This window comes from Mus caroli, unplaced genomic scaffold, assembly GCF_978045245.1.
Source record: "Mus caroli unplaced genomic scaffold, Mus_caroli_1 scaffold_10, whole genome shotgun sequence".
Lineage (NCBI taxonomy): Eukaryota > Metazoa > Chordata > Mammalia > Rodentia > Muridae > Mus > Mus caroli.
In genome coordinates this window covers 27,206,716-27,221,848 of record NW_028227265.1, presented here as the reverse complement: position 1 = coordinate 27,221,848, position 15,133 = coordinate 27,206,716, and the positions used below count along the sequence as shown (strand labels likewise).

General features: G+C 38.0%; 1 long non-coding RNA gene across 1 annotated transcript; it reads right to left on the bottom strand.

Moving 5' to 3' along the window:
- Window positions 1-368: 368 nt before the first annotated feature.
- On the bottom strand, window positions 369-14,909 carry LOC147002354 (uncharacterized). The gene is made up of 3 exons (XR_015048714.1): window positions 14,809-14,909; window positions 1,265-1,347; window positions 369-435 (listed from the first exon to the last, which is right to left on the bottom strand). It is a non-coding gene; the product is annotated as an uncharacterized LOC147002354 (long non-coding RNA).
- Between the last annotated feature and the right edge of the window lie 224 nt (window positions 14,910-15,133).

Here is a 15,133-nt window from a genome sequence, read left to right as displayed (position 1 = left end):
CTGACAGCTTCTTTGTGTTTCAGCTCAATATGGTTTCTCATTACACACCGATGCTTCCAACCTACTGCCTCATTCACACCTCTCCCATTTGCTACAAAACATGTCCTTAATCCTTAAAAAAATAGTTGGTAACTCACTGCAATTTTCATTATATCATGAGTATCCTATAGAAGATTTATTATCATTTTTTAACCAAGAGTCCTAATAACAGATGAAATATTTAAAAGCCGCTAATTTTGTTTATTTTTAACGACTTATTTTTTCAGTCACTCCTTTGAAGTGATTTTTTTTCCCATACCTTTGTAAAACATCAAGGAACTTTTGTTGAAGTAGATATGTGCGCAATTTCACTAACATTTAAATGGCTCCAGGGCTCTGCTTGATTGTGCAAAGAGTGATGACAATTCCGTCTAGCACCTCAGTCTGCAGCTCTGTCTTTACAGTGGAGAAAAAGCATGAAACCCAACTTTATGAACACATCAAACATTCTCAAAATTTAATATCATACTCTTTATTTGCAACAAAATTCTCTTGTGTCTTAACTTTCTTCCCCAAATATTTGGAGTTCCTACTATGCTCCAGGCACTGTTCTAGCTGCAAAAATGTGTGACACTGAGCTGTATAGGGCTACTGTTACTGTGTCTCTCTTAACATCAGGAATAGAAAAGGACCAAGTAATCAATTTTATTTGATTTTGTCACATTAAAATCCCAATGTGGGGGGTTAAATCCCAAGGAAATGACACTTTAAATGTTGTGAATTAACTTCAAGTCAGACATTAAAAGAGACTAAGACTTCTCAGGATCCATCTTCTCATAAATACATGAATAAACACAAGTGCCTATGTATAAAAATAAATTTGCAATAGATTTTTCTTTTAGTATTACTATTATTTATTAATTATTCTATTTACTTATATCCCAAATGCTGACCTCCCTGGTTCCCCCTCTCAGTTCTACCCTCACGCTCTTTCCCCTTCACTTCTGAGAGGGTGGGCCCCAGGCATCCAAGTCCCTGGGGCATCATGTTTCTAGAAGATTAGGTACATCCTTTCCCACTGAGGCCAGACAAGGCAGCCCTCTGCTACATATGTGTTCAGGGACTCAGATTAGCCCATATATGTTCTTTGCTTGGTGGTTCAGGCTCTGGGAGCTCCCAGGGATGCAGGTTAGTTGATATTGTTACTCTTCCTATGGGATTGTCATCCCCTTCGGCTCCTTCACTCCTTTTCCTAACTTTTTCATAGGGGTCCCCAACCTCATACCAGTGGTTTGTTGTAAGTATCTGCATCGTTCTTGGTCAGCTGCTGGTAGATTTTCTCAATGGACAGCCATACTAGGCTCTTGTCTGTAAGTACAACATAGCATCAGCAATAGTGTCAGGGTTTGGTGCCCACCCATTGAATTCCAAGTTGGGCCTGTCACTGGATAGCCTTTCCTTCAATCCCTTCCATTTTTTGTCCCTGTATTTCTTTTAGACTAGAACAACTCTGGGTCAAAAACTTTGAAGGTAGGTTGGTGGCCCCATCCCTCCCCCGGGAGCACTGTCTATATTCCCTTCAGTTTCCTGGGTTGGGTTGAAATTTTTGAAGGTCATTTGTAATAGTTAAAGAAACTGAGAGATTACATTACCCAAATGAAACACAAAATAATAAAAGACACAGAGGTTGCTCACTTCACATATTTTCTGGTTTTAAGATACTACCAAGGTAAAAAAAAAAAAAAAAAAACACATAATTTTAGAAATGTTCAGGGAAATAATCACTAGGTTGTTTTGACTGAACCGTCAAACATGGCCCACTTCAATTAAGTTCTGTGTCTGATGGGTCTTCATTTTCCTTGACTTCAAAAGATCATCTGCACCCAGGCATATCACCATAACATGTAGGCTTTGCCCCTTACATATGATAAAATCCTTCACATTCCATCTCCAGATCCACTTTCAGACTATAGCAATGCAGAAACAGGTGGGCACAAATAGTTCCAGGTTTTAAGCCTTTCTGAGTATCAGGTCATCATTTGTAAAATGAAGTACATTGATTGCAATTCAGATGCATGCCCTGTGTCCTTTTATTTCACTACAGCAATGAGATAAGTAATTCACAAAAGAAAAAAAAAAAAAAAAGGCATGTTACAGAGGTGAGAAGTTATCTTCTCAGAAGAAGCTTTGTAGAGCAGGGGAGGGTGCAGAGAAAAATTGAAAGTGCTAAAGAGTGAATTGAAACTGAAAACCAAAAATAGCTTACCTTTAAAAAAAACAGAACAGGTATGATTTTCCCAACCAAATTGTGAAAATGTTCATTGTGATTAATAATATGAAAATATGGGGATGTAAAAATCTCTGAGAATACAAAAAATCTAAGTATACAAATGCAGAATTCTCCAATATCACAATAGTATACAAGCCACCTACTTTAGTTTTGATATGTTGCATAAGAAGAAGAAAAAACTAAATAATAAATTTGCCAGGTAATTTTTTATCAAAAAATGTCAGAAATATGGATTATAATTTTTTCATGTTGTTAAAATGAGGTCCTCAACTTAAGATGAAATATTATATTTTGTACAATTCACAGTTAGCTATAAGCCATTCACCTATTGTAAATACACAAGGTTTTTAGTAAGCAAAGAAGCAAAGCATATAACTAGAGGAAATTCCTAACACATATATGCACACCACAGACAGAGAAAGAGAGAGAGAGACAGGGGTGTGAGGGGTGAGGAGGGAGAAGAAAACAAGAAATTTGCAAAATAACCAGAAAATATAATGTCAAACCAGATTTCTATAGAAATGCACATTAAGCAAATTTATTTTTGCCTTATGCCTTCATTTCTGATAACAACTCTGCTTTCATACAATAAAGCAAGACAGTGAAAAAATGAAAACCTTATCCTAGCCCTTTAATCACCTTAACTGTTTTCTAAAACAGGGTCTATCCTTGGATTGGACAGGTGGCTTTACTGAGTAAAGTGCTTGCGGCACAGCTTGAAGAATTCAGTTCAGATCCTGAGAATATATGAGAAATGCAGAAGTGTCAGAGCACATCATTGATTCCCAGTGGCTAGAGGACATTTTCCTGGTCCCAGGAGTCAGGCCCCAAGCTGGAACTATGCAGCTCCAGTTTCAATGAGACACTCTTTCTTAATCAAACAGTAGACACTGAGAGTAGAAAAGACACACTTTTGAATCTCTAGTCTCCATAGGTACATATGAGACACACCACACACACACACACACACACACACACACCATAAACATGAAGCTTACTGTAGTATAGTGTTGTCTATTCTGGTCATAATTTAAATTTATTTTTCTTTAGAATTTACGTGAATCTAATATATAGCATCATTTCTAAATCCTATTAGTCTGCTTATTTTGTTTAAAGAAACAGATTTTGTAAAGGTAAAGATGAAATACTAGCAATCATATGTCTAGGAGGAAAAATCAGCTCAATTCTTCACAGAAAGAGATCATTGAAAAGGACAAGTGCATACACCCTCATATAGAGTTAACTTCTTTGGTGTTCTGTGACCATAATACAATGACCTGTTGGACAACAATATATCAACGTCATATTCAATGACTATCTCCAAACTACACTATATTCTGAGATTGATATTTAAAATGTTATTATATTGAACAGTACACATGGCCATTGCTTAATTCTGTCTACTTTGTGCCATCTAAGGTTAGCTATTACACATATGGTCTTTATATTTAACTTTCTCCAACATGGCAGATATAAAACTTTTTAAGTCAAAGCATAGTGGTATATGTTTCCTTTTTTCTGGATTTTAATAGTGTGGTAGTATTTGCTGACTACTACACATAGTCAAGATCTAAATGATTTTAAAGTAAATTTTTTTACAGCCAAACCATCATATTGGTGCACATTAAAATAGTCACAGAATGAGGGAAGATTATATTTAACTATGTCAGCACAATCCAACTCCTGAAACTTGTCCCTACATAGCTCCACACAAAAAGATACTTTCTAAAGTCATTATAGTACTAAAAATGTCATCACAAATTTTATCTTGACTTAAAAGCATCACTGGTGAGTTTATGACTTATGTTTGAATCTCAGAATAAATTATATCTTTAACGATTTGGCTTTCATACTAATCACATATATCTCCCATCCCAAGGAAATGTGGTGTTGACTCTTGTTTACCAAGCACTGATCTATATATAGAAATTGAAGAGCATTCACAAATTACAATCACCAGACTTTGAGTTTGAATGTTCAACAGTCTCCAAGAAAATTAGAAATGTCTCCTGTGCTTATACAGCACTGTAAATACTAATCTTTAAAGGAGAAGACAGACATGGCATTTCATGACCTTTAACCCTAAGTGTTATGATTGTCACAATCATTCCCTGAATTGTAGTACTCTTCTTAGATACCATGGAAACTTTGAATAGGTCAAATCAAGATTATAGAACTGGATTACTTGGTGTAGTCTTTGAAAATTTGTACATGATCCTGGTTCCTCTCACATTTGCTGCTTCCAGGTCTGTGGTGATGTGAACTCTTTCATGAACTGAGTTGTTCTTTCATGCCTTTACAGCCATAAAGGGCAGACACAATCTGAATCCATGATATCCAATGAAGGTTTCCCCCCTTGTGTCTTGATTTGTTTCTACATGTTTTTCATTGTCAAGGCATTTTACTTTCTGGGGTTTTGTTTGTTGGTTGGTTTTAGAGTTTTTTTTGTTTTTGTTTTTGTTTGTTTTCTAAACATGGTAACGTGGTTTTTGTAGTACAGACTGAATATATAAATGTAGCACAGATTGTCCTTGAGATTCTGATCTTTCTGCCTGAAAAATATTGCATACATTCTATCTACTTTGCTGTAAGTTGTAATGGTGACATTTTCTATTCATATTAAAGGTCAGAGGGTATTGGTGTTCAATTGCTGAAAGGGGATAAAGGTTGGCAATAGGCAGAAAACTTTTCTTATAATGAAAAAAGATTGAAGGGGAACAGGGCAAAGGAAATCAAATGAAAGCTGTATTTCAAATACATAAACAATGCTAATATATGAATTGCTGTCTGAACTCATACTCATCTGTACTTTCCAATCACATAATATACATATAAGTTAATTCTGATTTGAATGGAAATCTTTTTATAGAAAGCTAGTCATCTGCATCTGGGCCAAACTTTATAACCATACAAAGACACACAGACATACACACACACACACACACACACGTCTGTGTGTATGTATCAAAGGCTGGCTGTCAAATTCTGAACTTTTTGCATTTAGCTAACATGTTCTGGAATTATAGGTGTGTACTACCATGCCTAGCTTTAAAATATACTTTCACAAATGGTGAGAATTATGTATAAACAGATAAGAGAAATAAAACAAAATATATTTCAATTGATTAGGAGAAACAGGATATCAATTAATAAGTGAAGGTTACTTTTTCTTCTAAGTTTTTGTTATCCTGACCATGGTATCCAGGCTGTGGCCTATAATGAAAAGCTTTGAATTCCGGCCAGGTGCCAGGTGTACATTGCTTAGATTACTCATCTCAATTGTTGGTAAATTTTAGTGTCTGTTTCACAGAAGAGAAAATTGAACCATGAAATACATCCTCCTTTTCTGATGTTCACATCTCAATGAAAAGAAAAAGAGAAAGAAAGAATGAAAGAAAGAAAGAAAGAAAGAAAGAAAGAAAGAAAGAAAGACAGACAGACAGACAGACAGACAGACAGACAGAAAGAAAGAAAGAAAGAAAGAAAGAAAGAAAGAAAGAAAGAAAGAAAGAAAGAAAGAAGGAAAAAGAAAAAGAAAAAGAAAAAGAAGTAGGACTTAACAACAATGTAAGAAAAGAAATTGCTCTTGTTATTGTCTTAACATCCTGAACTCTACATTCTACATTTTTGGTTCAAAGCAATTAGAACAGTATCTTATAATTTGCCAGTGAAAAAAATTGAAATGTGCATGTGATATGATGAGTGCTGCAGAATTGGTTTTCAATGATTTTTTTTTTTTTTAATGAGAAGATTCATTCTGGATCTTATTTCTTCATGGTGAACAAAGAAAACCAGTCAGTGATTTCCCTTTGATTTCTGCGACCATTTTGGGTATGGATATTCCAGTTTAAACAGTTGGAAATTTCTTGATTTAAAGCTGAAGACATAAATATACTATGAAAGTGTAAAACTGAGTCATCACAAGTCTTCCATATTAGCCTGCTTCTGGCGTTATGGCTAGTGAATAAGAGGGATAGTATTCCTATTTCTATAGGAGCTAAACGAGTGGTTTTCTCCTTCTTTTATCCTCTAGCAAAGAATAAACTGAAAGGGTGATATTCTTGCACCCAACCAATGGACAGAGAAGCCAGGGACCCCTGTGATTGAATTAGAGAAATGTTGTGCATATCCCTGGGGCAAATTATATTTGACATTAATTCTGTTCTCCAGTGAATAGCTGTGAACAAAGAATGAGTCAGCACCCACCTGATTTCCTGTAAACCTGCTTCCCACATGAATTTGTAAAATAAAGGACATCTGATGATTCGGCAGATAAAAAAGAAGGTGGAGTGGAAGGAAAGAGAAAAGAGAGAGAAAATGGAAGAGGGAGAGGATGCAGACGGGTAGGAAGAAAAGCAGGGCAGAAGCATATGGTCTGGAAAAACCATAAATTCTAAGGGGTCTCATAGATGTAGAAGATGGTAGTGTAGCGGTAGATCTGCCCAATCTAGGCACACAGCATATATTCATATTAATTGGGTTGTGTTTTCATTATTGGGGCATATTTGGGATGGAGATTTACTGCAACAAAATGGTGCCCAGCATATTGATTTGAATTCAACTAACCTGAGATAAAGGTTAAGAACTAGACAGGGAATATTAGTAACTGACTCCAAGTAGAGAGAGCAGTGATAATCGCCTGCTATGAGCAGATAGTAATTAATAGAAGTCTGTGGCTCCAGGTAGAGGAAATAACAAATAGATATTATAATAGGTATTAAATAAATGTCAGTGGCTCCTGGTAGAGAGCACAGCAGATAGATGGTATAAATAAATGTCTGTGGCTGGTAGAGATCACAACAGACAGGATGGCTGCTCTTGGCAGAGAGCTTATTAATTATAAACTATCTTCTTCCTATAGGCAGATATTAGTGGAAGTTTGAATCAATTGCTTTAAAGATGGTATAAAGATATATTGCTCTAATAAGTCTTACAGAAACATGTTCTGTCTAACGTGGGCTCCACAGGAATTCTGGGTTTAAATCCTTGTTTGACAAGATGCTTTTTATAAGTAGGTATGGAAAGGAAAGGAAAGGGAAGGGAAGGGAAGGGAAGGGAAGGGAAGGGAAGGGAAGGGAAGGGAAGGGAAGGGAAGGGAAGGGAAGGGAAGGGAAGGGAAGGGAAGGGAAGGGAAGGGAAGGGAAGGGAAGGGAAGGGAAGGGAAGGGAAGGGAAGGGAAGGGAAGGGAAGGGAAGGGAAGGGAAGGGAAGGGAAGGGAAGGGAAGGGAAGGGAAGGGAAGGGAAGGGAAGGGAAGGGAAGGGAAGGGAAGGGAAGGGAAGGGAAGGGAAGGGAAGGGAAGGGAAGGGAAGGGAAGGGAAGGGAAGGGAAGGGAAGGGAAGGGAAGGGAAGGGAAGGGAAGGGAAGGGAAGGGAAGGGAAGGGAAGGGAAGGGAAGGGAAGGGAAGGGAAGGGAAGGGAAGGGAAGGGAAGGGAAGGGAAGGGAAGGGAAGGGAAGGGAAGGGAAGGGAAGGGAAGGGAAGGGAAGGGAAGGAAAAAAGGAAATAGGAAAGGAAAAAGGAAACAGGAAAAGGGAAAGGGAAAGTGTTGGAGTTCATCAAAAGACCCTCACTCACAAAGACAACAGAGACTGCCATCACTGCAACTCCATGAGGATTTTTATTATTCCAACTTGTTAGGGACTCCCCTCTCAGCACACAGGCCAGAGGAGAGACCCAGAACAAAGAAAGAACACACTTTTTATACTTTTGTAAGGGGCAGATATGAGCAACAGGGTAGCTGTCTTATTCTAATTGGTGTAGCAAGTAACTTTTTCAGGCATTGGTTGGTTTGCATAGTGATTACCTAGCTATTGATGTGCCAGAAAACTTTGTCAGCAAGGTTAAGGCAGTATGTGGTTTATCTCGGAATTCAAACTGAGGTAGGGTTTCCAAGGACTGTTATCTGTGTTGTAGCTAATTTTTGAGAACAACTACTCTTCCTCTGGCAGCTGTGTTCATCATGACCTCTTAGTCAATCCTCTCAAATGGAGAAGGGGCCGGGTGGTATTGAAATATTGAACTTGCTTACATTGGCAGGGAAAGGGAAAGTTCTTCAAGCAGCAGGGGGAAGGGAAAAGCTTCTGCAAACAGCTTTGGTGCACATTAGCCAAGCTAAAAACTATATTTCTTCAAAAGGAAAAAAGAAAGGAAAAGAGAAAGGGAAATAAAATGAAAACGGAAAGGAAAGGAGAAAGGGAAAAGGAAAGGAAAGGAAAATGGGAAAAGGAAAGGAGAGGAAAGAAAAGGAAAATAGAAGTGTGAATCAATTGTTTTAAACATGGTATGATAAAGTCTGCGGGAGACTCATATTATGTCTAACATGGGCTCCACAGAAATTTTAGGTTAATATCCTGACATGACAAATTAGAAAGACCTAAATAGGCTAAAATGTGTGTGATTTTGAGTATTGTGGTTGTTTTATTGTTCCTCTGGGACAGAGGCCAACGTACAGGTTTTCCTGGTTATATGCTAAAAGATATGCTGATTTGGGGGAAAGGGGATTAAGGTATTTACACCTTCCAGAGCTATATGAATCAGATCTGATAGAGAGAGACTCCCTGAGAACTAGATTCCAGACAATCAAACAAAAAGGTTATCTTGATGATACTAAAAGTTCTTTTAAGTAAGGATAGATGACAGTGGTTCTATTTAATTAACAAAGATGATGGACTGGGTGTTAGGTCTCTTGTACTTTATAAATTACAAAATAGTAATAGTTATGCTCACTTATATCTGCAATAAAATAGTCTTTTAATTGGGCAGGAAGGGGAAATGTTGTGGATATTCCTGGGGCTAATTGTATTTGATGTTAAATCTGTTCTCCTGTGAGTAGTTGTGAACAAGGAATGAGTCAGCACTCAAGTGATTTCCTGTAAACCTGCTTCCCACCTTAATTTGTAAAATAAAGGAGAGCTGGTGATTGGGCAGATAAAAGGGAAGATGAGTGAAAGGTGGGCAGAGAAAAGAAGGAGAAAATCAAAGAGGGAGGAGAGAAAGAGGAAGAAGAAGAAAAACAAAGCAGAAAAGCATATGGCCTGGAGAAACTGCAAGTTCTAAGGGGTCTCATAGATGTGGAAGATGGTAGTGTATAGGTAGTTATGCCAAATCTAGGCACACAACATGTATTCATATTAATTTTGTTGTGTTTTCATTATTGGGGCATATTTTTGATGGAGAGTTTTACCACAACAGGGAAAAGCTGGAAGAAGCTGAGGAGGAGGACAAACCCATATGAGGAACAGCAATCTCAGTTAACCTTGATCCCCGATGTCTCTCAGACACAGTATCACCAACCAGGCAGCATACACCAGCTGATATGAGGCCCTCAACACACATACAGCAGAAGACTGCCAGGTCTGGGTTCAATCAGGAAAAAACACACCTAACCCTCAAGAGACTGGAGGTCCCAGGAAGTTTAGAGGTCTGATGGGGTGTATGATGGGAAACATCTTTGTGGAGACAGGGGGGCAAGCAGGAGGTATGGAATGTGGAACATTCAGAGGGTGGAGTGGGAGTGGAATAAAATTTGGAGTGTAAATAAATAAATAGATAGAAAATTAAAGAGAACATTCTTCTGTCCAAAAGAGGGACCTTCTTAGAATCTCCCTAATCTTAGAAATCACTCTCCCCCTGTAACTACAATAATGACATTTCTATAGTACCTTGAGCTGAGATACACGCTATTCCATGTTTGAATATTACCATGATCCCAGAACAACTGGGATTTAAAAGTCTGATAAATCTAATCAGTTAAACTGCTAGTACCATCAGGGCACTAATGTCATCAGTGGATCATTCTATGAATTAGTTCCGATTTGGATGTGATGTCAGTAGGTAATGCCTAACTGGAGAGTGTAAATTGCTCAATAAGCCATGCTTCTGAGGATAAGATTGGCTCCTTCCTCTGCTACTGGCTTGCCTTTGAATTAACATGTCTGTTCTACCACAGGTTCCCTACCAGAATATTCATTCTCACAGGGCTCAAAAACAATGGAACCACAACCTTAAACAGAACCCACTGAAAGCCACAGGTGAAATAAAGTTTTCTTCCTTTTAAATTGTTTTAATCAAGTATTTGTAATAGCAACAAATGCTATAAATAATGAAACAAGCATATCTACCACTATATACAAGAGACTTACTATATGGAGGTATTTACTATCCAGTCCTGCTCATTTTAATTTCTGATGTAGCAAAGTTAAGGATGAAGCTGACTCTTTCAAGTGGCCTATGGGAAATATGGCATGTTTCATTCTAAGTCCAAATTATGTATGGAAGGATGTGATTCCTGTGTCAGAGTTGCTAGAGAGAGTGGACAAAGGTCAAGTTGAGGAATACAAGTTAATATTGCATGAAGACAGCAAATGTCAGCTTTATAAAAGACATAACAACAAGAGTAAGACACCTATGCAGAAATCTTTCTGAATTTAAAGTTATTCATGGTATATTCATCCAGTAATGTTGAGGGAGTACATGTAACAATGTAACATATATCATGTTATAAATTTTTCAACTACTATAAACTTGTCAATGGATGGATGGTCTATCCCCACTTAAGGGAAGGTTTAGTTAAACTTTAGAGGGACTTCTAGACCATTTCAGTGCAAAGCACTTTCCTAGGCTTTTGGCTTTGGCATTAGAATCCACAGATACAAATTCTGGTACTTTTAAAACCCCATATTTTCCCTGTTTTACATGGGTGAATAGTTGCTTTATTTATTATGTAGTTGGTGATGGTTATAGAGAATTTTTCTTCAGTATGCTTGAGATTTATGGACCCAGGCTACCCTTTTATTAGGCAATATATTCAGTTTGGCATTCATAGGTGCCTAGAGAATTTGGTGTAGATATACTTTTTATCATAAAAAATTCTTATAATGATTATTATTAGCATAACAAGTTGTTTATCAAACCCCCATATTAAAATCTGCATATGTTGTTTTAGCATTTCAGGCATTGGTTTTGGAGTAGAACAAAGAGTACCATAAATATTTCTGATGCTTGGCAAATGCATTGGCCAAGAAGAAGAAAAGAAGAAGGAAGGACAGAAGGAAGGAAGGAAGGAAGGAAGGAAGGAAGGAAGGAAGGAAGGAAGGAAGGAAGGAAGAAAGAAAGAAAGAAAGAAAGAAAGAAAGAAAGAAAGAAAGAAAGAAAGAAAGAAAGAAAGAAAGAAAGAAAGAAAGGAAGGAAGGAAGCCAGTAAAAGCATGGGCTACTAAAATAATGAAGATAGCATTGCTGATGACACCCTTAAAAGCTACAGTTTCCCTCATATTCAATGGATTTAACATACACTTAAGTTTCCAAGTATACTCCAGGGCACTGTTCTAGTTTACGTGAGTCTTGAAACCCTAAAATCTCTACTTATGTTCTTGGGAAAACAAAACAACAACAAATCCAAAAATCAAAACAAACAAACAAACAAACAAAAACCCACCTCATATTCTTATGCCTGACACTGTGGAGCCTGAAGAAACATTGCTATCACCCAACTGAGATTTTGCAGGTTATAGGGATGCAAAGGGAGCAACAAGAATCGAAAAGGATTTCCAAAATTTCCAAAATCTAACTGATTCCACAGAATCAGTTAGAGCCCAGATAATTGTAATCTTGTGTTTAGACATGTCTTTTCTGAATGTAGGAATAAGGAATAACTGGGCCATTTTTTTTTTTTTGTCCTTCAGTCACTTCCTGTAGCCAATAACTTTCTTAAACTTTTGATTTAACAAAACACACACACACACACACACACACACACACACCAGACTTTTATTCAGGGTAGCCATAAAAATAGTGTATCAAATAGTGCCAATATTTTCAATTTTCTGTCCAGTACAGTCAACATAAATTCTTTGAATTGTATAGATCTGTTTACAAGGTACTGCTTTTATTGTGGTTTGCGCTAACCTAAAAGAATTATCCTAAGTCCCCAGCTAATAAGAATGAATGTTCCCAGTAAGCAGGATGTTCCCAAATAATATCCCCATGTTGTTGTTGGAAATATTTAAAGAAAGAAAACAAAAAGAAAAGTAAAAAGAAAGAAAAGAAAAGAAAAAAAGAAAAGAAAAGAAAAGAAAAGAAAAGAAAAGAAAAGAAAAGAAAAGAAAAGAAAAGAAAAGAAAAGAAAAGAAAAGAAAAGAAAAAAGAAAAGAAACAAGTTCCTGAGCTATACCCAGCTACTCTCAGCCCCTGTGGTCTCACCTGACAGTTCTTATCTCAGGGATAGTCTCTGACTCATAGCTCCAAAATCTCTTGGCACCAGTGGGCTACATAGCTCCAGCAGGGTGTTCTTATCTCACCAGACTCTCAGCCTGGAGTTCCTGAAACATCAATATGTTCTCTTGTCGGGTCTTTGCCATGCAAGCTCCATGCAATGACCACCCACTTCGAGGTTATTGTCACAATTCCCAGTAACTAGTTAAAATCAAAACTCGTAAAGCTTATAACAATAAGTCAGATTTATATATCAATGAATTCTCAATTCACAAGATGCCCACACAATAATTTCAAAGCTAATCAAATAGTGATACAAGCTGGCCACCTTAGATAGACAAGATATCCAAATTATTCTATTCCCTTTTATATTCATAGCTACTTGTGGCTATTTAAAGCCACACAGAATCTGGTTCATCTGCCTCCTGCTCCATCTTCCTTCCTCCTTCTACCTGTCTCCTCCATCTCCCTTTCTCTGCATCTCTTAGCTCTGCCTCATTTTTCCCAATCCTGGACCTCCTGCTGCACTAATATTTATTAGCTTTCAGAGACTAAGGCACCAACCAAAGAGCATATATGGGCTGGTCTGTGCCCTCATAGAAGACTGCCTTATCTGACCTCAATGGGAGAGAATATACCTAATCCTATCAAGACTTGATTGCCCAGGGGAGGGATATGTGAGGAGGGGGTGAGGTGAAGGTGAATGGGTATATGAGGGAGTTAGGGTGGTGGTGGAGAGCACTCTCTCAGAAGCAAATGAGGCATGAGTAAAGAACTCTTGGAGCAGGGATTGAAAAGGAGGGTAACATTTGGAATGTAAATAAATAAAACATTTTTTTTAAAAGATCATGGGTGACCCTATGATCCCTCATATTTCCAAATAAGGCACAGATGAGGGATGAAGGCATTAGCTTGACAGAAGTTGGTTAGAAAATTGGACATAATACTACAGGAGGACCCAGCTATACCACTCCTGGGCATATACCCAGAAGATACTCTAACATGTAATAAGGACACATGCTCCACTAAGTTCATAGCAGCCTTATTTATAATAGACAGAATCTTCAAACAACACAGATGTCCCTCAACAGGGGAATAGATACAGATAATGTGGTACATTTACACAATGGAATACTACTCTACTATTAAAAACAATGAATTCATGAAATTCTTAGGCAAATGGATGGAACTAGAAAATACATCCTGAGTGAGTTAACCCAATCACAAATGAACACACATGGTATACACTCACTGATAAATGGATATTAGCACAGAAGCTCAGAATACTCATGATATAATTCACAGACCACATGAAGTTCAAGAAGAAGGAAAACCAAAGTGTAGATACTTTGGTCCTTCATAGAAGGAAGAACAAAATACCCATGGGAGGAGATACAGAGACAAAGTTTGGAGCAGAGACTGAAGCAAAGACTGTCCAGAGACTGCCCCACCTAGGGATCCATCCCACATACAGTCACCAAAACCAGACACTATTGTGGATGCCAACAAGTGCTTGCTGACAGGAGCCTGATATATCTGTTTCCTGAGATGCTCTGCCAGTGCCTGACAAATTCAAGGTGGATGCTCTAACACATTGGATTGAGCACAAGGTCTCCAATGAAGGAGCTAGAGAAAGGACTGAAGGAGCTGTAGGAGCTCACAGCCCCATAGTTGGAACAACAATATGAACCAACCAATACCCCCAGAGCTGCCAGAGATTATACCACCAACCAAAGAATGCACACGGAGGGACCATGGCTTGACCTGCATATGTAGCAAAGGATAACCTTGTTGGACAACAATGGGAGGAGAGGCCCTTGGTGTGAGAAGGCTCCATGCCTCAATGTAGGGGAATACTAGCACAGGGAAGTGGGAGTGGGTGGGTTGGTGAACAGGCTGAGGAGGGATGGGATAGGGGATTTTCAGAGGTGAAACCAGGAAAGGGGATAACATTTGATATGTAAATATACAAAATATCTAATAAAAAGAAAAAAGAATAACAAACTCCAAAACAAAACAAACAAAAAATAATAAAATATGAACTAAACAATCTTTAAAACAAATCCATTTTACCCATTGTTCATCTTGGCCACATAGTTTAAGGAGTTAATCTTTTGTTTTCTACTTGACCTGGCACATCTTTACAGAAAATTGAAAGTAAAAGAGCCTCTAGGATTGAATGTACATGCTCTTTCTCTCAGTTTTTCCTGTTGCTGGTGTTGTTTACAAGAACAAGACTGCTACAACTCCCCAAGTTGGAAATCTGGAATACACTGCCCAGCCTGCAGTCAGTCAACAGGTTGGAGAGTGTCTTTTCCAGGCAGCTCACCTGCTTTCTGGTTATTCATGGCAGTCTGGTTGGAGAGTCTTCTTTGCAACCTTACTTGTCTGAGATGTCCTTTTTACCCTTGGCTTTCTGAGTCTTCTTTGCAGCTCTACTTTCTTCCATTTGAGGATGACTCTCAGCTTTTGCTGCTTAGTCTGGCAGAAGATAGGGCAGAGGGGTGGCTAGTGAATATGGTCAGTTTCAGAGACTTCCTGAAGCTACTTGAGTTTGCAGCATCCTCCAAAATGCAGTGACTTAACACACAGAAACTGGTATGCAATCTTCTCCCCATTCCTCCTGCTCTAACATTCTTTCTGCTATTCTATTC